This window comes from Callithrix jacchus, chromosome 4 (assembly GCF_049354715.1).
Source record: "Callithrix jacchus isolate 240 chromosome 4, calJac240_pri, whole genome shotgun sequence".
NCBI lineage: Eukaryota > Metazoa > Chordata > Mammalia > Primates > Cebidae > Callithrix > Callithrix jacchus.
Window position 1 is genome coordinate 148,270,812 of NC_133505.1, and position 15,247 is coordinate 148,286,058.

Below are 15,247 nucleotides of genomic sequence, written 5' to 3' on the forward strand. Positions count from 1 at the left end.
ACATTGCTATGAACTGCATATCCGATGGCTAAGCCAAGTACTCATTCTACCCAGTAATATCTCTGCAGTTTACAGGAACACCCTTAATTATAAAAGAAGAGATAAGAGCTATTTCAAACCATGAAAGAAGGAATGAAAAATATCATTAAAAATGTCTAGGGGTCTTGGCCAATGCTGTAATGGGAGTTCAGGGAGAGACAGTTTAGGGACCTTCCAGCAACCCTGAGGAGTAGCCTTGGCCAGATGTTTTCAGTTTCACCAGGACCTTATTCTGGGTCAACATGATGGCTAGGCCTCTGTGAAGGGAAACAAAGCCAACATTTCTTTCATCTGAGAGAGAGGTTCCAGGATCACATCCTGTACTCTCTAGCTGTGCCGTTTGCTCTTAACTTGCTACCCAGAGGTTTGGTGCTTCACCTGTCCTAGAGGAAAGGCTGAAGACAAAAAGTCTTTGAAAAATGTGAAGAGTCAGATCCACATTCACACACCCTTCTGAGTACTGAATGTGCCCCCCAGATGATGAAGAATTTTTCTTAGCCATTCTTGTGTCCCATCCACTTGGCAGGGGTGTCCTATCTACCTGGTCCACTGCAGTCAGCCCCTTGCAGAAAGGAGCACATGAGTAAGCAAATGCAATACCTGGCCAGCCACTCCAGAAACCAACAGCAGCAAGCTCCATGATCAGACAAGGCATGTCACCTTGAGGGGAGTGTGGTGTCACCCAGGAGAGGGTGCCTACAACCTCAAAGAGACCAGAGGCGTTGTTACAGTGCTCATTTGGTTCTACCATCTGCAGTCCAACAGACAGCAGTGTGTTAGCATCTCAGCCCCTTGCCTTCTTACAAGGATGGCTGCCTTCCATAATTGAGGGCAAAGGGCCAGTGTAACAGCCTTTTCTGGGTACTTGGACTTCACGGGTCATGAGCTCTTGTCCAGCATCCAAGAAGAATGAGGTCACATGAATGACTGGAGGATAGTGAAAGCAGAGAATTTTAATGAGCAATGAAATTGGCTCTCAGTGAAGAGAGCAGCTGGAGTGGGGAGCTGGAGAGGGGATGGGAAGTCTTGCCCAAAGTCAAGCCATCTCCTCCTCTACCAACCGGTTCTGGGGTCTTTATAGGCAGATGGTAGGAATTGCATGTTTATTGTTTTGTGAGTATGCAAAAACATTAAAGTGAAGACACCATTCAAAGGTGGGCATAACAGTATAGAAAACCAATTAGAAAAGAGTATATATGTGTAAAATAGGTAAATGGCAGGGATCAGAGGAAGGCAGATGAAACAGGAAGACAGTTTCTCAATCCAGTATGGGAATTTAACTTGTAGCTTGGCTTTGATGCTTTAAATTGTCTTTGGCTTGCTTAGAGACAGGGTTTCACTGGGTACCCACCCCTATCTGCCTAGGCATTTGGCTGGGTCCTGTGGTTATCAGTATCTTTACTAAATAGTTCTTATGATACAATTTACAAATTCTCCAATTTCTACCTCACTATTATACCTCTTAATACATCTCTCTACCATCTTTTGGTCCTTGATCTAAAAATTACTTCCATTCTACACTGCTTCACCCATCTTGTTTCCTCCATACTTTCCTTTTTGTTTGAAAACATATCGTATTAATTTGCTGGAATGGGTACTTTGCTGATACTTTGCCATAAAAACGTACCAGGAGTTGGATGGCTTAAACAACATAAATTTATTTCCCTTCAATTCAGAATTCAGAGGCCAAGGTGTCAGCAGGGATTCTGAGGCCTTCTCACCTTGACTTGTAGCTGGCTCTCTTCTCTCTTTGTTTTCAAACAGTCTTCCCTCTTATCATGTTGTGTGACCTAATCTCTTTTTCATAAAAGGGCATAAATAGCATTGAATCAGGGCCCACCATAATGACCTCCTTTAATTTTTATTTATTTCTGAAAGACCCTATCTGGAAATATAGTCACATTCTATGGTACTGGAGGTTAGGACATCAACATAAGAATTTTAGAGGAAGATAATTCAACCTATAATACGTGTCCATATATCACCCTAAATAAAAACTTCCCTTGAAACTTTCTCCACTTATCTCCAGGATAGTGAATTTGCTGTTCTTTTTTCTGAGGGAAGTTGATAAAATAGTACTCTTTCTGCATCTCTCATCTGCAACTTCTATTTAGTTCTCAATTCACTGTCTTTTACATTCTATGCTGCGAAAATTGATTCAAATATGCCCTAATGGTGTTTTCATTTTTACATATCTTAGTATTAAGTGCTACATAGGTTATTTTACTACAGATACCATGTTATAAATCCACTTTTTTAATAACTATATATAATGGTGTTTATTTTCTATAGAGTTCTGCTTTATGTCTCAAGTCTTGTAACTCTTGCTTTTCAATGTCTTTTTCCCCCATGGTTCAAGTTATTACATAATATGATAGGTAGTATTTATCACAAGTTCTGACACTATTTTGTTCATAAGCTCACAGTTTAATTGCAGTCTTTATGCCATAATTTCTATCATGATCTGCAGTAAGGTGTATTTGTTACTTTGCCTGTTTTGCAGTTGTTGTGCTTGTTCCTGTGTGTTTTGTACTTGTTTCTTTTTCTTTTCAGTTTTAATAGATTTCATGATTTTCTGAGTAATCTATCTATTCCTCTATGGCTATAAAAAGAGGAAAATTTTCTGATCAAATGTGGCAAAATAAAATGAAATGGTGGGCTGACATAGTACATAAATATTTATAAAAGGCCATATACTATCAGGAAATTTTGCAAGTGCTAGGTATTGAGCAGTGACCAGATTAGACAAGGTCTCTATTTTCATGTAACATATTCTACTAGAGAGAGGGAGACAATACAGAAAAAAAAATACAAGTAAAAATCTATTATGACAGGTGGAGATAAGAGCTATTAAGAAAAATTAAAAAGCATTCGAAGTATGCGGACTGATGTTGCAGGCTTATATAAAACAAAATGGGCAGAGATATAAACCTAAATGAGAAATAAGTCAGGCAAATATTTGGGGGAATCACATTTAGGAAGTGAAAACAAACAGTATTTCCAATACTGGACTATCAAGGAATAGAAAATATTATTAGCATGGTTGAAGCCCAATGAAGAGTAAGTGGGTGAGTGCTAGGACATCAGGTCTGAGCAGTCAGTTAATGTCATATGGGGATTCTATGCCTTTGTAATGACTTTGACTTCCATTTTCTTGTAATACGACTGTTTTTAGCAGAGGAATTATGTGATATGAGATATTTTAAAACGATTACTCTAATACTTCTTCTTCTGACCATGGTGAAATAGCTTTCACCCGACCAATGTCCCCAGCAGTAACAACAAGAAAACCTGGATAAAAATGGAAAAAAGAAAAAACAGAACAACTCAATATATAAAAGAAGTGATGGAACTGACAGAATTTGATGGGTCAAAATTCAAAATAAGGGATTTACAGAGAAGTGAACTGACACTTTACATCTGCTTCTTCTACAAGAATATTTGTTGATTCTTGAGCAAATCTGTTGCTAAAGCCGATGCCAAAGCCATAGAACCAGAAGAATTATTGGTCATCTTACATGACTAAATAGGCAATATATAAGGTAAGAGTTGCCAACAAAACAAGGACATGGCGATAAACTAAGATCTCAAGAAGAAAGAGGCAAAAAGAAGTAAACCTGGGCCCTATACTCTGCAGGTTTTTTCACCTGACCTCAGAGAGGCTGAAGGTAAATGATAGAACAAGTATAAATATAACGAAGGTTATATTAATATCAAACACATTATCCTTGAATAAAGAAGTGATATAGAAAAACAATTCAAAATAGTAATGGTTAATCTACCAGATAGATTAAACAATTCTAAATTTATCCATAAGAACATAGTTTACAAATGGTTAGACAAATTCAGAATCACATTGGGAAACATTATTACACACCTCTCAATGAGTAAAGCAACACACATATAAGATTAAAAATAATCTAATTTATATTAAATAAATTTTGTAAAAAGTGTAGACCTATAGCAGTATTGATTAAAAAATAAATAAAAATACAAGTTACAAATAACTAACATGAAAAAGAAAATATCATTAAAGATCCAACAGACACAAAAAAATTATAAGAAGTTCTAAATATGTTTATATAAAATTATGAAATTTAATTGAGCAGATATCTAGAAAAATACACTTTTATATAATTAACAAAGAGACACATAAAATCTCAGGTGACATTATGTATTAAAGAAATTGTATCTTGCAACCTTCTCAGAATGTATTCTACAAGAAAACTTATTTTTGCTTGAGAATGCTTCCAAATTTAAAGACGAAGTGACAGTAATCTTAAATAAAATTCTGAGATTAATTAGAAAAGAAGAAAGGATTTCCCAAGTCATTAGTTGAAACTGAAGGGGATTTGTTAGTCAATGTCATAAAATATATTATTAATAAAGAGGAAGGCACAAACCAATCTTCTTATAAATTCAAAAATCCTAAACAAATAGCAAATCAAATCCAGTCACTTATAGAAAATAAAATACCAAGTTTCATGTATTCCAGGAATACAAATTTTATTTAAAATATTCAAATTGAATCAACATGACTTCCCATTTAAAAGTCTCACTTTCCTCTTAATAGCTGCATATAAAAAGGATTTTATAAAATTCAACATGAATTCATTTAAAAAATCTTAGTAATTAGAAGAAAATACTTTAAAAATATTGCAATTAGACAGAAGCACAGAAAACATATTTTAAACATTATACTTAATAGCAAAATTTCAAGCATTTTCCTTGAGGTCATAAATGTAAGAGGATACTTTCTATAACCATTGCCCAGTAACGTTGTACTGAAAGTTCTTTTCAGCACAGTAGGGCAATTAAAATAAATGAAATATGTGAGTTATAAAGGAAGAAATGCTACCAATTTTCACATAGATATGGTTGTGAATACAGAAATTCCTAGGCGTTTATAAATATTGAAATAAATAAGTGAATTTAGCAGGATGTTAGATAGGATAATTTACATGTTATTAATATACCACATAAAATGAATGCAAAGCAAATAAAAATTAAAAATGAATCAATTTATAAAGGTCTTATTGATCATTAAATACCTAGCAATAAATTTAATGAAGATGAACCAATATCTGGATATCTACACTAATCTTGCAAAATATTATTGAACTAAATTATATGACCTGAAGAAAAGGAGTAAAATGTCCATGGATTGCAGATTTAATGGCACTAATATTTCCATTCTTCTTAAATCATTGTAAGCCCAACCAAAATTCAATCACATACAAAGAAATTGATATTAACCCTTACTTTCAACTGATACAGAAAATAATAATTCTAAATAAATGGTAGATCCATCTGTAAAAAGCTAAAACAGTAAACAAACATACAAGTGAATGCTATTTTGACTTTAGAGTAGACAGATTTGTTAATCAAGGCACAAATATCAATAACAATAAGAAAAAATATAATTTTGGCTATATCTTCTCCTTTAAGAATGTGACAAGAGAAATATACAAAGAGAAAATGTTTGCAATATATAATTCCGTTAAAGGACTCATATTCAGAGTATTTTTTTAAAAACCCTTGTAAAATAATTAGCAATCCTATAGAAATTGGGCCCAAATCTGGAACAGGCACTTAAAATAAAGGGAGTTACCATATGACCAATGATGTGTAAAGATGTCTAATTTCAAAAGTGATGAGAAAAACGTACATTAAATGACAACTCGATACTACTAATCACTGTTAATAGCAAAATTTTAAAGACATAGACAAAGTACCAAGTTTTGGCCAGGACATACCCCAACTGAGGATCTCATACACCGCTAATAGACAAGTGTCTATGTACACCACTTGAGAAATATTTTGGGCCTTAATCAATAAAGCTGATTTTAAGTATACTCAGTGATTTTAATTCTACTTCAAGATATATACCTAGGAAAAAACATGTATATTTACCAAAGACATGCAAAAATGTTTCATGCTAGCACTGTTCCTAAGAGTTCCAACCTGGGAAAAGTCAAATGTATACCAATAAAGGAAGGTTATAGAAATGGGGTATATTGATATGTTGGAGTATTGAATTGCAATGGGAATATTAAATTAAAACAAATATTTGGAGGAAATTTAGGGGAAGAAAATAGAGTTTTATTTTGGACATAGTAACATTAATAAATTCACTAGGTATCTAAGTTAACATTGTCTTTGCTCGATTGTTTTAGGCTAGACTTCAGGAGAAATACTGATAATCAAGACTTATATTTAGAAGTCAACACCTTTGTACGGTATTAGTCATAAGACTAGACAAAATCAGCTATAGAACAAGTACAAAAAGAGAGGATGGATTAGAATCCAGCTAGGGGCATTCCTAGAATCACATTCAATAAGATTAGATGAAATAAAGGCAAAGAGGCATTAGAAGGCATGGTGAATCAAGAAAGATTGAAGTCCTAAAGCCCTATGTGGGAAATATTTCAACAAGAGGTGAGCATTCAAATGTTTTAAATGCATCTTTTAGGTTTTAGGATGAGGACTGAGAAATAAGTTTCAAATTTGGCAATGCAGATAGATCTCTTGCTGATTTTAACAAAAATCATATCTGTTGAGTGATGGGAATAAAACCTGAGTTGGAGAGAGTGCAAGAGAAAATGAGAGAAAAGGAAGTAAAGAAACAAGTAAAACAACACTTTGGATCATTAGCTATAAACAGAAGCTAAGATTCAGGGTTGATTGGTGCATATATGGCATAGTTTATTTTTATTGTTTTAAGATTGGAAATGTTTACAGATGTTATAAATGTCCAGTACACAGGAGCCCTCAGTGATGAAGGAGTACAGAGGAGAATGACAAGAGTGACATCCTTAATTAGATGACAGGAAATCCAGAGTAAATAAAGAAGGTTTGATCTTAGGTAGTAGCATCAGAGACATTTTAAATTATATGACAGGAAGGAAGCTGAAGTATATGGGTATTGATACAGGAATTTGATATAGACCAGGTAGAATATGTAGAAGATAAAATTAATTCAACATCCTTATTTGATACTGTCATTACTCTTCCTTACCTATATTACATGGAGAATTTTAAATTGTTAAATATGTAACATAGTTTAGATCAATCTTTATTACAGATTATTTTAGCTACACAGATAATATTATCCACTGAGTGGATCTGTAGAAAAAAATACTTCAACTTATTTGAAAATTATATTTACCCTTATTAGGCAAAATCTATAAGGTTTTAGATGGCATTCATTATCAAATTTCTACAATTGCATATATATGTAATTCTTCTTCCCAAGTCAGTTACGTATGTTATGTTTTTATGGCCTTCTTGAAATTGGATTTTGTTAACCTAGCAAAGAAAGCATCAATAAGAGATGTGGCCCTGGACGTGTCACTTCAGAGAAACGTTTTTATCTCCTTCCACTATAGAATTACATCTTCTGTGAGCAAAGAAGATAAAATAGAAACTTTATCAGTTGGAGAATAGAGATCATTGAAGGTGAGGGACCTATCCAAATTGTTTGCATATTCCAAGGTATCCCCAATATGGTTGACTGATAGCGTGTCTTAATTAACACCCTAACTTTTGTGTAAAAAATCTTGTCAAGTCATGTACTAGGTCAACCTCTGCAATATTTCAGTAGCATTTAGAATCAATATCTGATTTTGGATTTTATGCCTGTTACTACAATTGCAAGAAGAAAATGAGTATTTTTTAACCCTGTTTGGAGTCCAAATGAATTTTTATTTTATTATTTGATTGCAGTAACTTCAAATTTTGGGTTTGTTTTTCTTTATATTATATATTCCAGTGTATCCAACACAAACATTTCTCTCCATGGTTCTGTCATTGCTTATATCCTATAAAAATTAGTGTATGGAAGTAGCTACCTTTTCCACAGAGACTTTTCAATGGGAATATAGTCTTAGGGGATTCGAAATAAAGATTTTGCCAAATAGTTTACCACTACCAAACATGGTTTTAACATTACTATTCAGATGGTAGTCTCATCATGGTCTGTTGAATGATTCCACAACCACACTTTTATTCAGGGTCAGCTGTCTGCAAGCCAAACTCAGTTACTAACTTCTCTATTACTTCATTTATTACTTTAACTTATTTGAATACCATGCACCAGAAAACAATTGTGAATAAAATAAGGGGAAAATTTTCAAGAAGAAGACTTCTTGGAAAAGTTTTTGGGTTGACCATAAATTCAAAGAAAGAGCTAAAGAATTAACTCCTGAGAAGAGCATGGAAGAGGAGAAATCTCAGAATCTCAACAGCAAGAGTTTGACATTCATCTCCTTTTCAGATTGCCATGAACTGACTCAACTCTAAGAGCCTTCTATGCATTCCTTGTGTGTTGTACCACAATTTTCAAATTTCTGAAAGGCAATTTGTATTTGACACAGCATCACCCATATGTTTGTGCTTTTAGAAGAATTTACAGAACTACACTGTTTTTTTGTCTTCTGTCTTCCTCCTTCATTTCATTTGGTTGTCAGGTCTTATACTATATCTTTTAATTATGCTATCTAACTACCTTTTAATTACATTATCTCTTCCTGTTGTCATGGGATAAGAAGTGTCATCCATCCTTTAATATTTCATCTTCCAGTCAAATTTCCATTGGCTTTCTTGCACAACATCTACAACTGTATTTATAACATTGTGATCTCAAAAGCAAACGACACAAGTTAAAAATCAAACAAGCGAATGTCTCTTGACCTTGCCTGTGGTGCTTTTCCAAAGACTGGGAAATGGAAAAGGGAGACATTCTGTGCTGAGGGTAAGAAAAAGCAGAGGTAATGAAGTATGAAAGAATGAGGTTTATTAAGAGGAAATATGAATATTAGATTATTGGTATTCTACCTAAAACTGTGAAGAAAAGTGTATAGACAGATAAAGAATCACAGAGGAGAGTGCCTCCTAAAATTTTATAACAAAAGCTGCATGACACCTTAACCCTTAAAAAAAAATCCACACATTTGTTATCCGTAATAATTGAACTAGATCAATAGTTTTCAAAGCTCAAAGTTTAGTTCAGTCAATAGTTTACTCTGCTTCATAAAAATATAGAATTCCCTTCTCATCGCCACCTACTTCAGCCCACAGTACCTTTTATAATAAACACTGCACAGATTCTGGAACAGGCTTTCTGAAGACAAAAGATTGAGAAAAATTCAAATGTGCTATCAGTTGTCATTCAAGGTGTAAATGGATGTGATGAAACTAGTTATGACTTAGTGGCTATGGTGGCTTAGCACGCATTTTTTTAAGGAGGAAAATCTTTCCTTCAGAACTTTAAAACTTGGAAATATTCATATACTAATATATTTTATGTAATAATGTTAGAAAAGGAAAAACCCATATTCACATATTAATTATCATTTTTCTTACGAAGAAATAGAAATAAACTAAGACAAAGACATGGTTCTCAGATCACACAGCAATTGAGATTCATCCTTATTTACTATTTATTTCATTCTTTGAAACTGCCAATATATTAGCTTTCAATAAATGTTCCAGAAAAATATAAGTATAGAAAAAGAATAATATAGAAGTTAATTTCACTAAATAATATAAGCATTTTTTTTCTTTTTATATCAGCTGAAAGCAGCATAGGAGTGTTAATACTCTTGGTGTTTCTCAACCAGACTCTTTTGCATGATAAAACAATTTTACTCTCATTGGCCTATTCTAGCATTTAAGTTAATTTTCTATCCATCTAAATTCCAAGTGTGCACCATAGAGGTTTACTTTTCTATCCATCGCTACAAAAATACCTTCCAATCTATGCTAATGATAGAAGGGTATAAAAAAGGGGTCGTGTGGTCATTTCAGTTTTGTTTTGTTTTGCAATGCAGACATACTTGGAGCAGCAGGTCAATGAATTCTGGGAACTGCATCTTTTTGACACATGAGACCTTTGCAGAATGAATCAAAGTTAAATCCCATGAATAAATGCTAGTGTTTAATACTCATTCCGTTTATGGAAGCTTTATTGTGAATTCATAAAAGCAAGGACAACATTTTCTTGCAAGTCCACAAATCACCATAACAATCATGAATAAACTGAGCTGGACTGCATACCGTCTTTGGCAGTTGCTAGTGTTTAAATATGGACGGGAGAAGCAAAGACTGGGAGAAGTTGTCCTAAAGCAAGCAAATGACAGCTCCCACAAATAAAAGGAAAAATGTTAAAACAATAAACAAAAGAGAAACAATTACTTGCTCATTACAAACATGTCATATTGCATTCTTTATTTTGATTGTGTAAAATTAGCCATTGACTACCAGGAACAATTGATTTTCCTTCACAGCTGTTTTCTAATTACATCTGAATACTGAAAATTCTAGTGCAGACATTCAGCTGTACAAAGAGAATTTTCTTTTATTATTTCTGCTATTGCTGCAAGCTCTGCCCAAAAGCAAGACTATAGTTAGATGATCTCTACTGTATGCATGTGGTGTTTGTATTAAAAGCCATGCCTTTCAAGGATGTTATAAGATTTTAAATTACATAGGGCAGAACTTGGTGTACAAGCTGTTTTGCCCAGATGCGATTACGTATCTTTCTCTTTCTTTTTACCATCAAAACAAGGAAGAAGATAATAAAGATAGCTTAAATCAGTACATCCGTTTCTTAGTCACTGCATAGTCGTCAATTGGATCTATTTTTGTCATTTTGGTTTCTGATGAGTGTTTTGGCAGTCTTACTGGGAGGGTGGAGGGTGATGGGCAATTTCCTGTCAGTTACTTCTGTGGGTAAATTCTAAGCAAAGAGCATGGAGATTATTAACAGGCAGGATTCCAAGGTTTCAGAGAAGCAATTGAAATTTTGGATCCTTCTCTTTAAACTCTTTAGAACTTTCCCCAAAATGATTTCAGTGTTAAAATGAGGCCAGAAATGCGAAACTTGCCCTTGGGAGTTTTCTAGGACTTGGAGCTAATGAGTTCTGGAAAAATAGTTAACCTACTTCCTTCAGAGTTTAGGCTCACTGATTAATGTTTACCATAATTTAGGTGAAATCAGCTCAGCAATGTTAACAATTCAGCAAGAATAAAGTAAAATCTTAAAATATATTTTTTCCAACGAAAAAATAATACTTAACATTTCAAGCCTGGGTTATTTAAGCAAAAACGGGGAGCTCCTATTTATTTGCTTATTTAAGTTTGTTTTCATTTATTTTTATCTTTTGTAGAGATACGGTCTCGCTATGTTGCCCAGGCTGGTCTAACACTCTTGGCTTCAAACAATCATTCTTCCTCAGTCCCCCAAAATTCTGGCATTATATATGTGAGCCACCATATGCAGCCAGCTCTTTGTTGTCATTTACTAAATATTTGCCCTCCTTAGAGGTAGCCTTAACCAGATACCTGTTCATGGAATGGCAATTGTCTGATCAGAACACTAACCTCTGTAGTTCCTCTAGTAACGTGGTGACACTTGAAATTTGCCACTTTACTTAGAAGGCTCAAAGAGTCCTCAAAGGCCCATCCTATTTTAGTATTTCCTTTGCCAAGATTAAGATTGAGGGAATGACTGTTTAATTAAATTAAATTTGGCTTTAGCCTGTCTCAGTACTGCAGATCCCTACATGACAAACTACAGCTTAACAAACTGAAAGCCTAATTTAGGACTATATATTGTAACAAATTTTTACGTCTCAGTCAATCACAGAAGACTAGCTTCAGCCAATCACAGGGTAATAGTTGATCAGACCATGTTCAAACAAGTAAAATGCTGAGCTGTAATCAACCAGTTTCTAGAAGTACCTCATTTTCATTTTCTGTCCCTATGTACTGCCTACCTACTTTACATAGTTGACATATCCAAACCTCTCTACTGGCTCTTGAGAGCTGCTGGATTCCCAAATAAGTCTCTGCTTCATTAAACTCCCTTAAATTTGTGTAAAGATTTTCCTCTAACATAGTTGATCTCATTTTTATTTTTCCAAATTTTGATAACTTTCATTGATTTTCATCATAAAAATCAAGTCTAATACTAAATAAAACAATATAAAATAAATATATTGAATATATTAATTTTAATTTTTGACATATTTTCTCAATTTGTAGCATTGTGTAAAAGGTAAAAACTCTCAGCATGGAATTTTGAAACTACACAAAACAATTGGGAACAATGAGGAAAAACAACAAGAGCTTTGGGTGTGATGGCAGTATGTGGTTAATTGAATAGGACTGATTTTTTTTTTTTAATTATGGGATTTTTCTCACATAACCATAAAATCCATTAGTAAACCAGATATTTCCTAGAAGGGAGTGAAAAATATCCACTACTGAATAGATGAGAGTTTAAACATTAAAACTGAAGGCACTGTAAATATTTTACTTTTCAAGAGGTTTAAGACAGAAGTAGTGGCCAACACAACTGCTGAGAAGTGGCAAAACGACAGTCAGAAAAGCTGCTTTCAAGATATTTTTAAATGAAGGAATCTTAGGAAGCCAAAAACAATTATTTTATTTGCTTACCACACCTAAGAAGATGATTCTCAGGAAGATCTCCAAAATCAATGGGCAAAAACTCATGTCTGCCATTTGTCAAAGCCCACCACTTATCCTCAGCCATGGCATGAGATCAATGGTTCCTGCTCTTCTACAACACCAAGAAATTTTCTCGTATCAGCTAGATGCAACTGAAGGCCAATGGCAAGGAAGCTCAGGATATATTGTTTTTACTCTTTATGTCCCCATGAAATAAAAAATAACTTACAAAGTTAGAGATGATAATACAGTAACAATATCTAAAAGAACTACACTTCAATACAAGAATTCAAACCCTAAAAGTAATAAAGTAATACCAATAATGATGGTATTTCATGTACAGCTGTTCAACTTGATAATCACTGAATTGTCCTTACCATTTAATTTATTTTTCTCCAAACTTATTCTATATCAACTCTTCAACAATGGCAACAAAAATAAATCACTAAATAATAAAGAGAGGTGAAGAATAATATTATGTGGTTGATTTTTTTCTCTTCTTGAGAGATTGTTTGGAGGTTCTAGCCGGGGAGCCCAGCTACTCACATACCCTTTATTGAAGATGGGTCCTCCTCCATCCGCGATGGTCATCCTCTTTTACTTAGCACACAGCTTTGGGAGGAGCATACATGGAACAGTGAGAAAGGAAGGGGACACCTTCCTAGCCAGCCAGATCCACTGCATCAACCCTGGAAATTAATAGGATGACAGATGTTGCAGCCAGATTGCCTTCATATCCATAATTTTTCTCTTCTTTTTCTTCCTCCTACCAAAACAACTAAAACAACAGCAAAACAAAAAGCTTCAATTTTGAAATGGGAATGTGTTTGGTATGGCATAAAATGAGAAAGGGTTTTTATATTGTGCTAATAATTTTGTGAGGAAATCAGAAAATGTATCTGTTAGTTGACAGGCAGTATCCATATTACAGGGTTCAGTTTAAGCACTTGAGTTGTTCTGAAGCTAGGTTACCATGAAAATAAATAAAGTGATACTTGGAATCAGAGAACACATATGGTCAGCATTTTCCAGATGGCAGATTTATGTCTAATGTATAGACATTATAAGAATAAATATTATGGGTGCCTGGAAGTAGAGTATGATCTTGGCATCTTCCCAGGAAACACATAGAAATAATTCTTGCACATGGTGCTTACAGTAGATAATCTGAAAAGTTTCATCCAAATCTTATAGAAGGATCCAGATTTAAAAATTACTTGCATATAGTTCCCAAAGCCTCACAGTAATCAGTGGGTGATAGGTTTCTTGTAACTTATTTTAATAAAGAGTCTTGAGTACAGACTGTGAGTATAGTATAGACTAAATATTTATATTCCTCCCCCCAGATTCATATATCGAAACCCTAACTGCCAATATTACTGTAATTAAAGAATAGGCCTCTAAAGATATCATTAAGGTTAAATGAGATCATTAAATTGGGTCCCTAATCCAATAGAAATAATGTCCTTATCCTTATAAGAAGAAACACCAGAGAAAAAATAACTTTCTCCTCTCTCTCTCTCTCTCTCTGTCTCTCTCTCTCTCTCTCTCTCTGTCTCTCTTTCTCTCTCTCTCTCAGGAGGGCACAAAGAAAAGATCAAGACAGCATGTAGCAAATGCAGCAAGGAGGCACCCAATCATCTGCAACCCAAAGGGTAAACCCTCAGCACATACCAACCCTGCTGGTACCTTGCTTTTGGACTTTCAGTTTCAGAATTGTGAGAAAATACATTTCTGTGTTTAGGCCATCAAGTCTATCGTATTTTGTTATTACAGCTTGAACAGTCTAAAACAGAGTATAATAAAATTGAATTGTTGATTCATCTAGGAAATATGATATATAATTTTTACATGGTTTGTTGGAATTATCTGGGAATAAATATTACCATGACCATTTATTCATAACTTGATATCTGTATTTATTTCCAAACATGAAATTATTACCATTACTTGGTAGTCATTTGAATATATGTTCCACACTTATACCAAAAAGTGACAATCTTAGTATTGACTTAACATAAGGAAATATTATAAATTAATTCCAAATCTAATTAATAAAGATATTATATATTTAATATCTCTGAATGTGAATTTGGAGAGTATTAAATTGATGTCAATTCTCAGTTATCCTAGATGTAAAAATAAATTCTTGATTATTTTGCTAAGATACTATAAATCATAATAAAATTTAAGAGTCCAACTTTGCTGGCTTTTTGCTGATTTATTACAAATCATGCTAGAACGGACATTCTCATATTCTGTTTAGTTTTAATCCTCCCCCTACCAAATCCAGTGGAGTCAAGGATTTATTTGGACACAGACACTTTATTTTGAAGATGATCCCGGGCACCACAAATGAGAAAAAAGAGAAAGGGAAATAGGCAAGAGAAAATGGGCAATAACATTATGTCTTAACAAGCTTGAGTACCACAGTTGGCAACTGAGTCACAATCCCACTGGGGATTGAGTGGAACGTATCTTGGGTTAGTTCTACTGAACTACTGGATGTGAGATTGAAATAATCAACCAAGACAAAAGTATGCCAAATTGCAGGGTCTTTATTGCCGGTGACCACGGAGGACTCACGTCTCTCCATTCTGTGGCCCCGAACTCAGGGGGAGCACGGTATTTAAGCTGAAAAACCACATCCTGGATGCAGGGCAAGCAACTCTACAGAAGCTTATCTTGGTAACTACTGATAAGCAAAGGCCAGACAGTTACTAATAAGAAAAAGACA

At 34.1% G+C, this 15,247-nt stretch overlaps 1 long non-coding RNA gene across 1 annotated transcript in view; it reads right to left on the reverse strand.

The window, feature by feature from the left end:
- Positions 1 to 5,433: 5,433 nt before the first annotated feature.
- The window catches only part of LOC144582359 (uncharacterized), a 557,277-nt gene continuing 547,463 nt past the window's right edge, over positions 5,434 to 15,247 (reverse strand). The window contains exon 6 of the long non-coding RNA XR_013534937.1: positions 5,434 to 13,199. This is a non-coding gene — a long non-coding RNA (uncharacterized LOC144582359). The remainder of the gene's footprint in view (positions 13,200 to 15,247) is intronic.